This window comes from Mytilus galloprovincialis, chromosome 8, assembly GCF_965363235.1.
Source record: "Mytilus galloprovincialis chromosome 8, xbMytGall1.hap1.1, whole genome shotgun sequence".
Lineage (NCBI taxonomy): Eukaryota > Metazoa > Mollusca > Bivalvia > Mytilida > Mytilidae > Mytilus > Mytilus galloprovincialis.
Window position 1 is genome coordinate 54,883,037 of NC_134845.1, and position 19,585 is coordinate 54,902,621.

Sequence of the window (19,585 nt, forward strand, 5' to 3'; positions counted from 1 at the left end):
TTGTACATCCCATCATTAAAAATACACTAAGTATAGATCTGAGAGTACTCGCAGTTACTGCAAGCTGGTTGAAAGCCCATACCAACTAATAAAACAAATTATCATGCATATAAGGCCATTTCAAACATAAAGGGGGAGATCCTCGAAAACCAGATTTTGATACCAGTCTTGAAAAACAATAGTACAAGAGGACTCTGCATTGCATCACATGTGAACATTAATATTGGCAATCTAAATCGTTCCATTTTCAAAGTCCGAACTGAACAAAAGTCGACTACTCCTTTACAGAAAGAATAGGGAACAATTAATGATCAGTTACAAAACAAATATTGAATACCTCTGATGTATTTAAATCTGCAAAATCATTAGAGAAACAGATTCCACCACCAAATCTAGTGTAATACGATATTTATCCACTCTCAAAATTTATTAAATTTTAAATATTTAAAACGCTCGGCGCGCCTCGCGTTTAAATTTGAAAATTTAACTGTTTCGAGTGGATAAATATCGTATCACACTTGATGAAGAATCTATATTTATCCGAACGTCATGACAATGATTATACAGCTGGTCATAACAATATATCTATAAGAAAAGTCATGACAATATATTTATCAGACAAGTCATGACAATATATTTATATCAATTTAAATACATGTGTATCTGGTATATTTACAGATACTGCAAGAAATATAATAGATAAGTAGTTAACAATATTGATTTTCTATAAAGCAGTGATTACCTCTCCGTAATTAATAAATTTTTGCTTCCCAATACTACCATTTACACAAGCTGACATTCGAAGTAGACATGTGTAAAGTGTGTTTGGGTCCACTTTAAATAAAAATCATACAAAATTGTAAGCCCTTTAGTAGAGAAAATTAGGTAATCTCTTTAAATGTTTAATTGACAAAAAATGGTGTATGTGATCGATGTCTCACAGATGTATGGTATGCTTTATTTGTGGAAGCAACAATAGCATTCGCCTTACAAACTTTATGGCATAATCTATTCCATCTAATCATCTGTTACTTCTAACAATGTGTTCTTCTACAGTGATCTACTTGAAAAATAACTGCTAAACCTTAGTAACGATTTTAATCATTCTAACTTTGTACTTGTTGTTTTAGTTGCTAAATCTCTTGTTTTCTTGTGATTTACAGATAATTGGGTGTGTTTCTGTTTTTTTCTCCCTTTAATGCAGAGTTGTGTACCTTGTGTCGACTTCCGATTTGATGACGTTAGTGGGATTGTATAATATAAGGACTTAGCCATAAATCAGAAGCTTACAAACACTTATGATTTTGTAGAAAATTATGGATTAAACCTAATTTGTATGACAGTCGCATAGAACTGATTGATAGAGCAAAGAAAAAAAAACTATTAAAATATCATAATGAAACATTCAAGATTTTATCATGTTTATGGGAAATTAGCTTTAGCAATGCAAACAGTTATAAATTGCTGCTTACAAAAAAGTTGAATCAAGGTTTCGAAGTTGTTAAAATTGATTTAATGTCTTTTTGAAAATGTTAAAATATATATTCACGAGTCGGCCGTTATTGGTTATCAAATATCTATCTCACAGATGAGTACGGATATGTGTCAATAATTATAACTGCTAACTCTTCCTTTTTCATGGATTGTGGCATCATGGAATGAGACAAACAATCAAATGTGTACATTCCTTGAGAAACATGACGAGTACAACTAGTGTAATAGAATATGTTAACTTCTACAACTTAAGTCACCAGAAGTATGCTTAGTCTTTAATTTTTCAGCTAGGTTGTTGTTGACCTATTGGTCTTTTGTCGTTTTTCGTTTTCCCAAAGGCGTGGATAGTTTATTTCCGCCTCATTTTTATTATCAAAAAGTATATTCAAAATCATATTGTCTCACTTTTGATATTCCAAATGAATATCACATTCTAAATATGATAAACTGCTATTTTGATTTTTTTTCTGAAGCATACCATTTGCATTCTGCTAAAAATCTAAAATAAAAAATAAAACGCTCAAACCATACTTAATTTTCTGTATTCCTCGTAGCCCTAATAATTCCTTTTTTGAAGAAATGTCTGTTCATTTGATTAATGAAAATCTATTTACAAAGCAATTCCCTCGTGTTGTAAGCATCAAATACGTAAGAATTTTGCATTTTTTTCACATTTAATTTAACACTTTTCTGTGGAAAGACCTATTGTTTTTCTTCTGATTATTTTTTTTTTTTTTTCTTCCGCCAAATTTTGTTCTTGCGATAAACATTTTTTTCGCAATATGTCGCTTAGATATTTGGTATACATGTATGATATCGAAACATTTATGCGCTTTTGAAATTTACCCTGCGTAACCGAATACTTTTCTTTGTAGGAGTTATCTCCCCAAACACTGTTTTCCTTGTGCTCACAACTCCTTCGCAACCTTAAAAGATTACGACAAATTAATTTTATAAAATTGCTCGTTATATCCTTTGCATGATTTGTCCAATTTCGACCGAAGCAATATGAACGCTCCATATGAGAGTTATTTCCCTTTTTGTATTTGAAATTTTAAATTGTATTTTAAACTGGAACACCATAAGTGATAGAGACCTAGGATCTTTTGATTTGAGGTCCTTGGTCCAAAAAAATTAAAATTAGGTCAAGGTCAAAGGTCAAGGTCATATTCTAATTTTTCAATTTGTCTTATTTTCACTCATTTTCATTAACATTATAAGATATCGACAAATTATTTTGTATAAATTGTTAGTTGCGACATGTTGTAACTAAATAAGTTTAGTTGAAAGGGTGCGTAAACAATGAATGGGAGTTTTAGCCCCTATCATATCTTCAATTATGTTTAAAGTGATATAACTTATTAACCATACATATTAGAGACTAGGGTCTTTTGATTTGAAATCCTCAGTTTGTGACCTTGAAATTGAGGTCAAGGTCATAGGTTAATTTTACGTTCTAGATTTTGACCTTTGCTTTAAATTCATATCTATACATCATAAAGCCATATGAACTGACATTTTAGACTGATTTTTTATATTTTAATATCAAAATAGATATTAACTGATGGAAAGACCTTCAATTGTTCTCTGAACAATTGGTTTTTAATTATTATTATTATTCTTTTTCTTCCGCCGTTTTCAAAGTCAATCGGCAAGAAAAGTACGCAAGATATCAAAATAATCTTTGGAACCAAGTATCGGGTAAATAAAAGCTATCTTGTATTAAGGGCACCGTAGTGTACTATTTACCTTATAGGAGTTATCTCCCCAATTACAAAAAACACTGTTATCGCTATAACTCATGAACTATAAGACTTAGCGCAAATGTTTTTTTTTAAAATGTTCCTTGCCAAATGATACAAGTTCAAATAATTTTAACCGAAGCGATCCAGTGACTTATTATAGGAGTTATTTCCCCTTGAATATTTTAATTTTCGATATGCATATAAATCTCATGAACCGTAAGTCGTAAAGACTGCGGGTCTTCAGATTTGAGTTCATTGGACCAAAACTTAAAAATATAGGTCAAGGTCAAAGGTCAAGGTCATATTTTAGATTTTCAAAAGTTTTTCATTTCCCTATAACTATTGAACGGTTATAGATACAGAAAATTTAAGCAGTGAAAAATGATTGGTACTTCAAGGGACAACTTTTTTACATTATGACTATATTAATTTTACCATCATGTAAGGGACATAACTCCCACTGATGGTTTTTAAAAAGCCATTTTTAGGCAAAACTCTTAAACAAAAGGTCCTTGACCCATAGAATCTTTTGCAATGACCTTGTGGAGCAATGACCTTGACGAAGGTCACAAAGTCAAAGGTCAAGGTCATCAAATTATGTGGTTTTGGCACTATTTAAACAGTTTTATGTGTGTTTGAATTCCAACCAACCAACCAACCAACCAACCAACCAACCAATCAATCAATCAATCAATCAATCAATCAATCAATCAATCAATGTTTCCGTTTCATGTGTTTAATACGGGATCCAAGGTCTATTTTTTTTTGGCTTGTTTAAATTGAGCCTATCCAACGTGTTTAACAAACCAACGTGTTTAACCAACATGTTTAACCAACCAACCTACCAACCAACCAATCAACCAACCAACCACTCAATGCAAATTTCCGTTTCATGTGTTTCATACGGGATCCCAGGTGTTTTTTTTTCGCTTGTTTTAATTGAACCTATCCAACGTGTTTAACCAACATGTTTAACCAACGTGTTTAACAAACCAACCAACCAACCAACCAACCAATCAATCAATCAATCAATCAATGCATGTTTCCGTTTCATGTGTTTCATACTGGATCCAAGGTTTTTTTTCCGCTTGTTTTAATTGAGTCTATCAAACGTGTTTTACCAACCAGCGTGTTTAAGAAACCAACGTGTTTAACCAACCAACCAACCAACCAATTCATCAATCAATCAATCAATCAATGTTTCCGTTTCATGTGTTTAATAGGGGATCCAAGGTATCTCTTTTTCTCGCTTGTTTAAATTGAGCCTATCCAACGTGTTTAACCAACCAGCGTGTTTAATAAACCAACATGTTTAACCAACCAACGTGTTTAACCAACCAACCAACCAACCAATTCATCAATCAATCAATCAATCAATCAATGTTTCCGTTTCATGTGTTTAATACGGGATCCAGGGTATCTCTTTTTCTCGCTTGTTTAAATTGAGCCTATCCAAAGTGTTTAACCAACCAACGTGTTTAACCAACATGTTTAACCAACGTGTTTAACAAACCAACCAATCAATCAATCAATCAATCAATCAATCAATCAATGCATGTTTCCGTTTCATGTGTTTCATACGGGATCCAAGGTGTTTTTTTTTCGCTTGTTTTAATTGAGCCTATCCAACGTGTTTAACCAACCAACGTGTTTAACCAACGTGTTTAACAAACCAACCAACCAACCAACCAATGAATGAATGAATCAATCAATCAATGCATGTTTCCGTTTCGTGTTTCATACGGGATCCAAGGATTTTGTTTCGCTTGTTTTAATTGAGCCTATTAAACGTGTTTAACCAACCAACGTGTTAAACCAACATGTTTAACTAACGTGTTTAACCAACCAACCAACCAACCAACCAATCAATCAATCAATCAATCAATCAATCAATGCATGTGTCCGTTTCATGTGTTTCATACGGGATCCAAGGTTTTTTTTCGCTTGTTTTAATTGAGCCTGTCCAACGTGTTTTACCAACGAACGTGTTTAACTTACCAACATGTTTAAGCAAAGTGTTTAACCAACCAACGTGTTTAACCAACCAATCAATCAACCAATCAATCAATGCATGTTTCCGTTTCATGTGTTTAATACGGGATCCAAGGATTTTTTTTTTCGCTTGTTTTAATCGAGCCTTTTAAACGTGTATAACCAACCAACGTGTTTAACCAACATGTTTAACCAACGGGTTAAACCAACCAACCAACCAATCAATCAATCAATCAATCAATCAATCAATGCATGTGTCCGTTTGATGTGTTTCATACGGGATCCAAGGATTTTTTTTTGCTTGTTTTAATTGAGCCTATCCAACGTATTTTACCGACCAACGTGTTTAACCAACCAACATATTTAGTCAACGTCTTTAACCAACGAACCAACCAATCAATCAATCAATCAATCAATCAATCAATGCATGTTTCCGTTTCATGTGTTTCATACGGGATCCAAGGATTTTTTTTCGCTTGTTTTAATTGAGCCTATTAAACGTGTTTAACCAACCAACGTGTTTAACCAACATGTAAAACTAACATGTTTAACCAACCAACCAACCAATCAATCAATCAATCAATCAATGCATGTTTCCGTTTCATGTGTTTCATACGGGATCCAAGGTTTTTTCCGCTTGTTTTAAATGAGCCTATCCAACGTGCTTTAACAACCAACGTGTTTAACTTACCAACATGTTTAAGCAACGTGTTTAACCAACCAACGTGTTTAACCAACCAACCAATCAATCAATCAATCAATGCATGTTTCCGTTTCATGTGTTTCATACGGGATCCGGGTTTTTTTTTCGCTTGTTTTAATTGAGCCTATTAAACGTGTTTAACCAACCAACGTGTTTAACCAACCAACGTGCTTAACCAACGGGTTTAACCAACCAACCAACCAATCATTCAATCAATTAATGCATGTGTCCGTTTCATGTGTTTCATACGGGATCCAAGGATGTTTTTTTGCTTGTTTTAATTGAGCCTATCCAACGTATTTTACCGACCAACGTGTTTAACCAACCAAAATGATTAGTCAACGTGTTTAACCGACCAACCAACCAACCAACCAATCAATCAATCAATCAATCAATGCATGTTTCCGTTTCATGTGTTTCATACGGGATCCAAGGATTTTTTTTTCGCTTGTTTTAATTGAGCCTATCCAACGTGTTTTACCAACCAACGTGTTTAACCAACCAACCAACATGTTTAGTCAACGTGTTTAACCAACCAACCAATCCATAAATCAATGCATGTTTCCGTTTCATGTGTTTCATGCGGGATCCAAGGATTTTTTTTTTGCTTGTTTTAATTGAGCTTATCCAACGTGTTTAACCAACCAACATGTTTAGTCAATGTGTTTAACCAACCAACAAACCAAACAATCAATCAATCAATCCATTCCATTAATTAATGCATGTTTCCGTTTCATGTGTTTAATACGGAATCCAAGGTCTCTTTTTTTCGCCTGTTTCAAGAGACCCAATATCAAGTGTTTAACTAATAAACCAATCAACCAACCAACCAACCAACTAATCAATAAATTAATCAATCAATATATATGATATATTTATTTATGACAGTATAATTAAAAGAAAATGGAAGGAAAGACCTATCAATTATTCAAGAAGAATTGAACTTTAATTGTTATTTCATTTGTTATTCAACAATGTTTATTAATTTTTAGTATTTTAAGATTAACAAGAGACCGAAATGTGGATTACCAGCAATCTGTCGATTTAATTCCAAAAGATAGTTTGCCATCCGTAAATAAGACATTTAGACTGATGTGCCCCTATTTTTGACATATTAACCTATTATGTCTGTTTGTTTTGTTCACACATCGTTTTCAATATAATGGAATGGTGTATGCGAACTGTCATACAAGTAGCTTAACTAGCTTTAAAACCAGATTTAAACCACCTTTTTCAACATAAGAAAATGCCTGTACCAAGTCTATGTTCTCCTCTTATATTTGATGTGTTTCCCTCATTTTTAGTTTGTAACCCGGATTTTTTTTTTTTTTGTCAATTGATTTATGAATTTCGAACAGCGGTATACTACTATTGCCTTTATTTATCCTTTTTTTTCTTCGGAGTTCGGTATTTTTGTTATTTTACTTTTAACTAATTTAAAATTATAGTATAATGATGACTTAGTTTGTTGTTTTATTGTTTTCATAAATGCATATGTAGAGCATGTGCTTTTTCAAAATTATAACCTTATCTATCTGTCGTCTCACTGTCGGTATCACTCTGCTCAGATCTTAATAAAACTACATATCACGGCTTTATTAGGTCAAATACGTTGACCCGGTCTAAATAACCCAGACAAATTATCGACGTCATGATGAATGAACCAACGTTGATAAGATAGACCCGTACTTATCAAGTCATTTTCAGGTTTGTTTAAAAAACAAAGACAGCACTTGTTTCTATCATGCAAAATGTCTCTAATATAACCCGATAAATTGATAATCTGGTTGTCTGTATATTGATCTTGTAACAAATCGGCTGTGACTCGGGTTGATATTTTACAATATCAATATGCAGACAACCTGAATATCGGTATCTATCATCCTTATCGTAAGGACAAAAAACGTATGAGGCAATTCTTTCTGTTTCCTATGTTTACAAATTAATACCTTCCAAACAACAGCACACGTCATGCAATAACAGGTTATGCAAATATTGGTAAATCAAAAGGTGAATTATGCATGCAAATATCAAATCGAAATGTCATTTCATAATACATAATTTTATATAAATTTGGAAATTGTCGTTTTTCTCTTTGCACATCACATTTATTGCAGACAATATGTTGATTTGTGCAATAACCTTAGTGCAAGACCTTTTGATATAATGTGTCCCCACATAAAAATGATGAACAGCTTGTTGAGATTGTATCTTAAACAAAACTTCATAATTTTCGCATTATATTGTTGTTGGTTTTTTTTCAGAAAATACAAGAATGCAGATAGAAGAACATGACGCGGATGACACTTATGTTAAAACCTCAGCAGTAAATGCTGCCACCGATCTACTCCGAACGAAAAATCTTCTTATTCTTATTGGTAAAGCTGGAAGAGGGAAATCCTCGACAGCTTTAGCGATAGCATCTTCATTTCATGCCAAGGGTATCATAGTTATGAAACTAGAACACAACTTAGCAAAAGATTTTAAAAAATACTATAAACGCGAATTCAAACAATTAATTATTTTTGATGACTTTTTACTTTTTATGGCAATCTGATGTCAATTATTGTTCCAAAACATGTAAAAATATTTTAGATGTTTTAACACCTCATGTTCATAGTGGTATGTCTAAGTTCATTATTACAACAAGAACTTATAAAATTGAGGATGCTGCTGATGAAATGATTAAATGCCATAAGCTGTTTTCAGAAGGCGTTATAATTAATCTAAATGGTGATTTCAATTTGTCCACAACAGAAAAAGAAAATATTTTGATATCACATGCAATACAGCATAAAATAAATATTCGTAAACAGCACGATATCATACAAATAAGCACGAACATTCTTGATGACATCGAATTCGAAAAAATTATTGGCACTGATCCATATTTAGGATTTCCAGAGGCTTGTCGTTTGTTTTGCTCCTTTGAGAACTTCTTTGCAATGGGGTTCGAATTCTTTGCATCCCCAACAGAAGAATTAAAACTTGAATTAAGAAAATTGAAACGAACAGGCAATAAGGAATTTGATGATGCTTTAAAGTACTGTGTTCTTGCAAGTTTGATGTTGGATACTGTTTGCAAGAAATCAATTGGTATGAAAAAGGGCATAATATGTCGTGAAAGTCACGAATCTTTAAATAATCTTTTAAACTTAAATTGTTCCATGATTGAATTTCTACACACGTTGCTCTACAGCAAAAAGATAAAAATAACAACAAATGACTTACATGATATCTGTAGCCAAATTTCAGAAAACTATATATAACAAAAGATTCGGACAGAAAAAAGTACGTGTTTCGTCATAGCACGGTGCGTGATGCGGTGTTGTTTTCATACTGGGATGAATCAACAATGGAAGATATTATAAAATATTGTTCGGTTGATATATTATTAGATAATGTAAGGACATGGGATTATAAAGGAGAAGGTTGTGGAACATATGTAATTGTACCTATGTCAAAATGCACAGTTCTTGCTCAAAGACTCTTCAAGATATGTCTTTTTTGTAAAGGTGCTATCATACTAAGTTCAATTGTTATAGAGAATTCGGCACATACATTGAAATTATTGAATCAAAAGCTCACAGACTGGTGTTTTATTGAATCAAACGTCATGAATTGTGAGCTTTCAAAACTTAAGAAATTTATAAGACCAGCCCAATACAAGAATGAAAATAATAGACCTTGCGCACATGCAAATGAAAACTGGTTAATAGCGAGACTCATAAAAGAATTACCGAAAGCAGACTGTCAAGTAAAATTTGTAAAATTTTACATACAGTTTTATGGATGCAAGGAGTTTATCGCAAAATTCAATGAAAAACTTACACAATGGTTGCAATCCATCAAAGATGGTGAAAATTGTTCATGGAAAGTGTTAAACGAATTTGTTCGTCCAACAGAATTCAAAATAGAAAACGGTCATATAGGAGCATCTGCAAAAGACACATGGATTATACAAAGAGTTATAAATGAATTAATTAAGGACACGCATGGTAGAACATTACGTGTACGTTGGTATATTAAGAAATATGCATGTGAACAATTTATTAAGAGTTTCTATGATACATTTTCACAATGGTTGAAATTGGAAGAAAATTTTAAAAAATGTAGTCTAAAAATATTATTTGAATTAGTTCGTCCAACATCGTTTACAATTGAAAGTGGTAAACTAGGGGCATATACAAACGATGACTTTTTGACACAGAGACTTATACGCGAACTGGTGAGAACTAGGTCTGATAAAAAAAATTATGTGAAAACTTATGTTAAGAAGTTCGGTAGCGAAATCTTTGTTCACAGATTTAACAAAAAACTCACAAAATGGCTACAAGCAAAAGAAAATATGTTAAATTGTGAGTTTAACCTGCTAAATGAATTTGTTCGTCCTGCATCGTTTAAAATTGAAAGTGGTGAAATAAGGGCACATATAAGTGACAAATGGTTGATACAGAGACTGTTTAATGAAGTACAGACAGAAGGTGTTCACATGTTTTCTGATGTACAGAGTTACGTTAAGAAGTTTGGTAGCGATGAGTTTGTTACAAAGTTTAACCAGCATTTCATGGAATGGTTACAGTCACATGAAAATGTAATGAATTGTAAGTTGAACTTGTTATATGAATTTGTTCGCCCATGCTCTTTTACAATTAAGAATGGAGAAATTGGTGCAAGCACAAATGGCAACTGGTTGACAGAAAGAATTTTAAATGTTTTAGTAACATCTGAGTTTTCTAAAACTTCGGATGTAGGGATTTACATTCAGAAGTTTGGAAATGATAATTTCATTAAAGATATTAACAAAAAACTTGCTAATTGGATACAATCAGACGAAAATGTAAAAAATTGTAAGTTAGGTGTTCTATGTAACCTTTTTTGCCCAGCATCTTCCAAAATAAAAAGTGGTGAAGTACGGGCACATGTGAATGACAACTAGTTGTCACAGATGCTTTTAGATCATACGATAAAATCTCGTTCAAATGTGAAGTATTATATCATGAAGTTCAAAAGTAACGATTTTATCAACAATTTCAATAACAAACTAATGAAATGGTTTGAGTCGCATGAAAATGTAATGACTTGTAATTTGGACGTGTTATATGAATTTGTTCGCCCATCTTATTTTACAATTAAGAACGGGGAAATTGGGGCAATCACAAATGACAGCTGGTTGATAGAAAGGATTGTAAATCAATTAGTGAAAGATGAGGCTCCTCGATTTTCGCAAGAACAAAAATACATAAAGGAGTTTGGAAATGATGATTTCATCAGAAATGTCAATAAGAAAGTCACGGAATGGCTACAGTTTCATGAAAATGTTATCAATTGTAAATTGATCGTGATGATTGCAATTGTTCGCCCATCATCATTCAGATTTGAAAATCGAGAAATTGGTGCAACCACAAATGACAACTGGTTGACAGAAAGGCTTTTGAATGTTTTTGTAACATCTGACGGTTTTAAAATGTCGCAAGTACAGAATTACATTAAGAAGTTTGGAAATGATGATTTCATTAGAGATTTCAATAAGTATCTCACGGAATGGTTACAGTCACAGGAAAATGTAATTAATTGTTTTTGGGAAGTGTCATATTTTTTTTGTCGTCCAACCACTTTCAAAATTACATGTAGGGAAATTATGGCACTTGTAAATGATAGCTGGTTGATTCAGCACCTTGTTAATGATTTGGAAAGTACGTTGGCAACGAATGTAAAACATTACATAGATAACTTTGGAAGTGAAGAATTTATTAATAATTTTAATAGGAGACTCACTGAATGGTTACAATCAGAGGAAAATATCAAAAAATGTGGCTGGACCACTATAGAGGAATTTGTTAGTCCTACATCATTCACAATGGGAAACGGTGAAATAGGAGCATTTACAAATGACAACTGGTTGATACAAAGACTTATAAGTGAATTAGTGAGTCCTCGTGTTACATTCGTAATATATGTAATAGATTACATTAAGAGATTTGGGGGTAAACAATTTGTCGATGGTTTTAATATTCACTTTACAATATGGTTATAATCAGAAGAAGACGATGATAAATTGAAGTGGGACCGTTTATTTAAAACGATTCGTCCAACTTCTTTTAAAACTGATACTGATGATATAACAGTTCCAAGAACTGATAGTTATATAATACAGAGACTAATATATGGATTATCAAAGTCTGCATTTGAAATAGAAACTGTCAGACAATCTATTGAGAATTATGGAAGTACAGAAAATGTTATCATATATTTCAACGATAAATTTCGGGCATGGATATCAGAAAATACGAAAACGTGTGAATGGCAATTATTCAAAGAAGTTGTTAAGCCTCTCTCGTACGCTAACAGTAGTGACGAAATTTCTGTTTTTGTTGATGATACACAGGTTGTTGAATATTTGTTTGAAGAGTTACACCAAAAACCCGATGTATTTGCTATAAAAAGGTACATCCAAAAGTACGGATCAGACGAATTTATTGTAAAATTCAACAAAAAGCTAAACACGGAACTTAATGCTGTAGGTGTCATAAAAACGTTTAGAACATTTTTATAAAGATCGATATTCTGCTACTTTTACTGATTGTTTGTCATCCAACCACGCAGAATCAAAACGTGATTCTAGACATTTTAGTCACAGGTTTTTAAATTATCCTAATTTCAATTTTGATCGGGATTGTTCTGATGACGACAAATACGATCTTGCAAATTTGAATGATGATTCTGAATATTCTAAATATGTCGAAGACGTAAATTTTGACTCAAGTACTGATTCTGATATTGGTAAGTATGCTATTACAACAATCCAGATTTATAATTTTGTCTGCCGAACGCATTATTTGGTCTACAGTTGTGTTTGAACATTTTTTATTTCTAAAAAGAAAAATACTTAATAAAGCTATTATTACTTTCTCCTTTTAATAGGAAGAATACCACAAGTGGCACAATATTTGCTTTCCCTTTCGATGCACCTAATATTACTGCTGGTTTTTTTATACTTTTGTTTTTGCCATAGAGTAATTTGTGATTTTTCTTCAACCTTTTTAACATCTGATAATGTTGATTGTCAAAAACAAACCTTCTGCATCTAGACTTATGTCTCATCGTACATCTGAACTGTTAGTTACTTTATAAGAAAAAAAGTATCCATGAAAATAAGAATTGAAACCATCGAAACATCTTAAAAAAGACAGTACAAAAATGTCTTTGGTTAATAATGTTACTTTTGTTACAGCATACTGCTTTGAGTGTGTAGGCAAAGGTAATATCTTTGGTTAGCTTGTTTGCTAGCTGAATCGTGAAGTCATTATTAGATTAGGTATACTACCCTCCTTTCGAAGTAGCCTACTCCTTCAGACAGACAGACAGACAGACAGATATAGTGTTATCTGTCGGACTAGTCTACTCTTAAAGGAGGATAGTTTACCTTACCTAATAATGACTTCACGGTTCAGCTAGCAAGCAAGCTAACCAAAGATATTACCTTTGTCTACACACGCAATGCAATCGGCTGTAAATAGAATAAATTCTTTAACTCTTGTTTTAAAAAAAATAACATTTTACGATCGACAAATTTTAATTGGCAAACTATTTTAGAGATTTTTTAAGAGATAACTGAATTGTATTTGAAGCTTTAAGGACGTCCATCGGTAGTTTTACTGTCGCAAATTTAGTTTACCTGGCAACGCGGAGCGGAGACAGGTAAACGGGTATTTGCGACAGTAAAACTACCGATGGACGTCCGCAAAGCTTCAAATACAATACAGTTATCTCTATTCTAATGCAAAACAAGTTTATAATTAAATTTCAATCATTATTTCAGTGTAAAATGTTCATTAAAGAAAATTCCGCGAAAAGATGTTATGTTCTTTGGTCCCTACACTAGGTGACGTCATAGGTATGCTTCCGGCGTCAAACATAAACACCGGCCGTTTTCTGGCTTCTGTGCCGCTTCAGAATGTAATAAAATTTGATAAAAAGAAGATTTTTAGGCGCAACAAGTGAGTTTTTTGTTTTTATTGTAGAAATAACATGTCAATACATTCCGAAATTCAAAATGTCGGCTTCCTTAGTTACAGACAAGGAGATAGAGAATTTTACGCTTGCTGTTATCCAATCAGAACAATTGTTACAAAATAATTGCATTAGAATTTAGATTTTACCAATGTAAACAACTGCCTATATTTTTTCAGAAGGAACGAATGATGATGATTATGATGACTACGATCGTCGTTTATAGAAAAACAATATCATTAAATGGAAAATAGAGAAATGTCTGATTATGATGGAGTAAATGGACACAAAAAATTCTTTTCAAGAGGATTTCAATTTGATCAGGTCTCAGCGGAAGATGAAGGAATGATTGAACACATATATTTGAAAAAAGTGAACAAGCAGACTATTCCATTTCTCCTTTTAAAGGTTTTTTACTTGGTATAAGAGTGAAATGAAATCTGTTGATATATGTATTAAAACAAATTCTTTGAAAATTTAAACTTTAGGTATGAGTTGACATTGTAATGTACAGCAGTAAGTGACTTTAACTAACTTTGAACTAAATTATTTGTATGTATAAATTTTACATAAAGGGAAGTAATCCGATTGTTATTTTGTAAACTTAATAATATTTATTCTCATTTTACATAATATCAGAGAGAAAAAAATGTAATACATGTGTACCTTAAATTTGTTTTTAGTATCTTAATATATTTTATCATTTGTTAAGTCAAGGACAAGCATGAAATATTTTCTCTTGGACTTTAAGCAAACCAAAAATCAATCAATCGATTATCTTTCATAGATAAAACACTGTAAATCTACTGAAATGCTATGATCCCCCAATTTCAATTATTCTACTGCATGGAATGTTTCTAAAAAATCTAATTAACAACATCTGAGCATATGGTAGCTATAGTGTTGAGTTTCAATTACAGCTTTTATTATAATACATTTAATCAACAGTGAAGATGATTTTTTTTACAATTTTGGCAGCTTTTCTCATGGATCCACTGTAACAGTTATAATTATAATTTACCCTGGTGACAAGTTACATAATCTAAATACAGACTGAATATGTATCTTATTACCACTATAAGGGTGGTAATATTTTTTAATCATATAAAACGTATTTCTGTGTTAAGGGACTTATCATTATTTACCTGGGAGGGGGGGGGGCTGGTCATTTTGAATTCAAGCATATAAAATATTCTAGATTCCCCTTAATATTTCACTATTTTTATTTGATCACCCCCCCCCCCCCCGCAAAAAACATTCAAAGGAACCTTGTGGGTCATTTTCAAAAAATGTCGAATTTTCAGTACACCCATGCTATTTATTTATTTTTTTTTTTATTTCTAATGGAAATTTCAGTTGTAATGGTTTAAATGAAAGCTTGTCGGATTTGTGATTCAGAACATTAATAATAAACACACCTTACATCTATTTTGATAAGATTAAACTGCATTTAAGACCGATTTTAGGGGTATTTGTCTGCGTACAGTGTCAGAAAAACACATTTCAAATGATTTTTTAGCAATTTTCTGATCGCCTTGATATCTGCAAAAGGGAATTTTTAAGAACGTTAAATATTACTCTAACGAAAAATCGTAGCTTCTTTATCATTGTATGTAACATATTATCTACAAACTAAATTTAATCATCGTAAAGGAGGTTCATGTATTTCCTGTTACCGCTACTTAAATCAGCCGTTAAATTATTCTCCCTATGAATATTGAATCAGTCAGTGTTGATCTCAAAAGTGCAAAGTAATCTTTACATTTAAAACGCTTCGTTTCTTGAACGACAGTGTAGAGAAAAGAAATTTCAAGACATTTAGTGAAAAAAAAGAGTGTACTTTTTTCATGTCTATGCTGTTACCACCAATTTTGATTAATTACACCAACAGTATACTTGTAAAAAGTGCAATAACGTGTTGGAAACCAAATTCACAATAGAAAAACATAATCACTTCACCAAAGGGAGTAGTTATTTCACAACAGCAATCAAAAACGAAGAAATTTGTCTATCCTGCTATGTCTATCCTGTTACTATGGTTGCTATGGTTACAGTAACAGGATAGATATTTGTAGACAAAAACGTCGTTATTTTTTTTTTATCTTAACATATAGGTGCAAAACGAATAAAATATTTCGTTGTTTGAACTCATCTTAAGGTTATAACGTCTTAATCTTCCTAATTAAGCATTCGCAGGTGCAATACTGATATCGGTAACAGGATAGACAAAAAGATAACAGGATAGACTTTTATATAGTGATATATCAGAAACGTACGTTCCTGTTACCAATGAAATACAGAGAAAAGTAAACTAACTAAACTGATGAGGGATTTACTTGATGTTGGGTTTATTTGAAAGGGTGACAAAATGCCGAACAATATAAATTGCTATCTTAGACTTGCATTACTGGTGGTAATTTTTACAACCTTTGAAAACCTATTTTTAGAGGCATTTTTCAGTACAACCTGGAAAATTGGCAAATAATCTATTATATTACAGAATGAATATATATAGAAGTTTATTCTCTTGAAAACTTCTAATTGACTACATAAAACAAGCTTAACATTTTATCTAAATCTTTTCTTAATAACCCAAAATTTCTTTTGAAAATGGTAACAGGGTAGACAAAATAATGTACCACCGATCAAAAAATATTTCAACATATTCTTGTATGGCATCATTAAGATTGCATCTTTTATATGTTGTTCTTAAAGTACTGTTTGTTTTGATTTGCTTATGTAGAGGGTTGTTTGAATAAGTAACTTTTAATATTTTTTTCTATTTCAAAATTCGAAATTTTTTGAAAATGACCCTTCTAATGAATTAAAAAAGGTACCATGATTAGTGATGTTCAAACTACTTATTTCTTTGTGCCAAAAATATTGATCCTCTCAGTTTGAATTTACAATAAAATTTGAACCCCCTCTTCTACATACAGGTAAAAACTTGATCGCCCTGTATTTTGACCAGCCCCCCCCCCCCCTCTTCCATATAAATAATGATAAGTCCCTAAGAATATTACTTACGGCGCAAGACGTTTGCACTTTTTCATAGGACATTTGCGCTTTTTAAAAAAGGACATTTCCGCTTTTTACATAAGACATTTGCGCTTTTGCAATATTTGGTTTTTATTACTATCCTATTTTATCTGGGCTTGGGATTGGCAGGTTTGACCTGGCAGAGTTAAAAGTTCAAAAAATCATTGCATAGCACATTTCATAGCACATTGATATATGTTTAAAAGTTTATATATAGCTAAAACTAGTGAAAGAAAACATTTTGTTTTCGCTTGATATCTGAAGCCCAAGTACTGAAAAAAATTAGCTCTTGTTATCTGTTCTTGCTGGTATTTCGCCTATATTTCAAATCAATAATCATGTTTCTCAATTCTGGGGTGCATGTTCATCAAGATAACAAATGTTTATGTAATTCACCGACTGTTGTTAAAAAATAGCAGAATGAGTGAGTAAAACTGTTCATTGAAGTGGTCATGGAAGGATTCTGCAACATTTGTCTTAATAATAACAAATTTAAGTTATTCGTCTACTATTACTTCTCATTTAAATTACAGGTAAAAGCGCAAATGTCAAGTCAATTCAATTCAGGTGAATCAAAATTTAAAGCGTAAATGTCCATTGTATTTGAAGCGCAAATGTCCTATAGTTTTACAGGTAAAAAAGCGCTAACGTCCTGTGCCCATTATTTACCAACTCGAGGATGTCAGTTGTTGTTTGTGACAGCTTTAGTGTATCCCTCCCTAATACCCCGTTTAAATTAGTAAACAAAGACTAAGGTTGATCTTTTTCGATCTTTAAAAGATCGGTATTAATCTTTATGTAAATATGAAAGGTCTTTCTTTAAATCGGACTTAAAAAGTCCACCATCAGAGGTTGTTGAAAAAAATCTTTAATAAGCGAATCGTAAACAAGTGACTGATATATTTGGATACGTGAAAATAAAACCGCGCATGTTCGGATCAAAGAAACACGTGTTTGAAAACAATGTATGATATAATATTAAGACCAGTATTCACATAGATTTTGATCGTTTTTGATTTTTTTTGTGTCACTTCGAGGCTTAATATATTCAAGGTATTATTGTTGACACACATATTAGTTGTTTTATAGGTATGTTGTGTATATCGTTAGAGTCATAATTGCATGTTGTATGCATTTGGTTTTGTTATGTATGCAATGTACCTGTATTATACACAAGTTGATAATCCATAATTCATATTGCTCTGCCAAATGTAATTCTTGTGTTATTGGTTTTTTGAAAATTCATGATATTTGAATGATGATTATTTTTTTTTTTAATTTGAAGCAACAATTCGATTGGTTTGTTTATTGACAATGGTAATATAGGGTTATTGCATGAATATTGCGGAATATTGTCCCGAGTAGAATTGTATATTGCAAGAGCTTGCGAGTTCATTATATATGCTACGAGGTACAATATTCCCAAATATTTATGCAATAACCCTTTTATTGTATAGCAATATAATATTTGAAAGCAAAAATTGGTTTAAACTAAGATTTTGTCGTTGATGACGTCATGATTTTTGAAGATTTATTACACTAGTGCAATATTGGAATTTATCTAAATAATAAATAAATCTAACTTTTGGATACTTTCTGTGGGAAATATTATATTGCTATGCAAAAATATAGGGTTATTGCATGAATTTTTCAAAAGTTTCCAACATAATTTAGAAAGTTACTTTAAAAATGTTGACTTTTCCTAACAGTGTTCAAATATGTATATTGTTGAATTATTTTTTTTGTCGCTTCGTCCATATTAAAATATATTTCCTCTTTGTTGAGACACATGATAGAAAGATTTCATATCGAATGTACGAAATCTGGGGTCCGACGTCCGTTAACTTTTTAATTTTTGAACTTCTATTTCGGAACCACGTAAAAGGATCAATATATGAATTTGTTATTTTTCTCCAGTTTTGAAGCATATGATAAAAAGATCATTACATGTCATTTTTCATATCTCATGTATTAGCAGTCCTCGGTTAATATCAGCCCTCGAGCCATACACTTGCTTTAATAAAAGAATTAATTTATTTATAGATATTTTTTGTAAGTTGAGGAACCTCGTTTCTGGTTGTTTTGGAACGTGACTATTTAACAGGCTGTCATACTGTATATGCACAATCTACTGTTGAAGACAATATGTCGACGTCTTTATCTCTTGTTTATTTGTGAAGTTGGCTTGATATCGCTTTTAGGGTGTTTGCTCCTCTATTTTTTGAATTTTTGCCAGATTTTCGGAATCCTCTGGTTTTATCCATGTATTCATTTAAAAAAATGTATACTAACCCCTACTTTTCTTTTCATAATTTTATTACATAAAGTTTAGAAAGTTATATTCCAAAAATTTATAAAATCCTTGTTATTTTTTCATACTTTTTTTAAACAAAAAAGGTGCCAAGGTTAAATGTATGAAAGATCTAGAGATAATTATTTCCCGCCAAATTTTCAATGGCTTATTTCTTGAAAACAAACACGCAGACCCTCAATTTTTTTTCTGCTTTTTTGTTCTTTATTTATATACTATCAATTCAGAACAGTCAGCTGAAAAGCTTGTTATTTTTAAACAGAGTAGCAAACATCCTTAATCCAACAA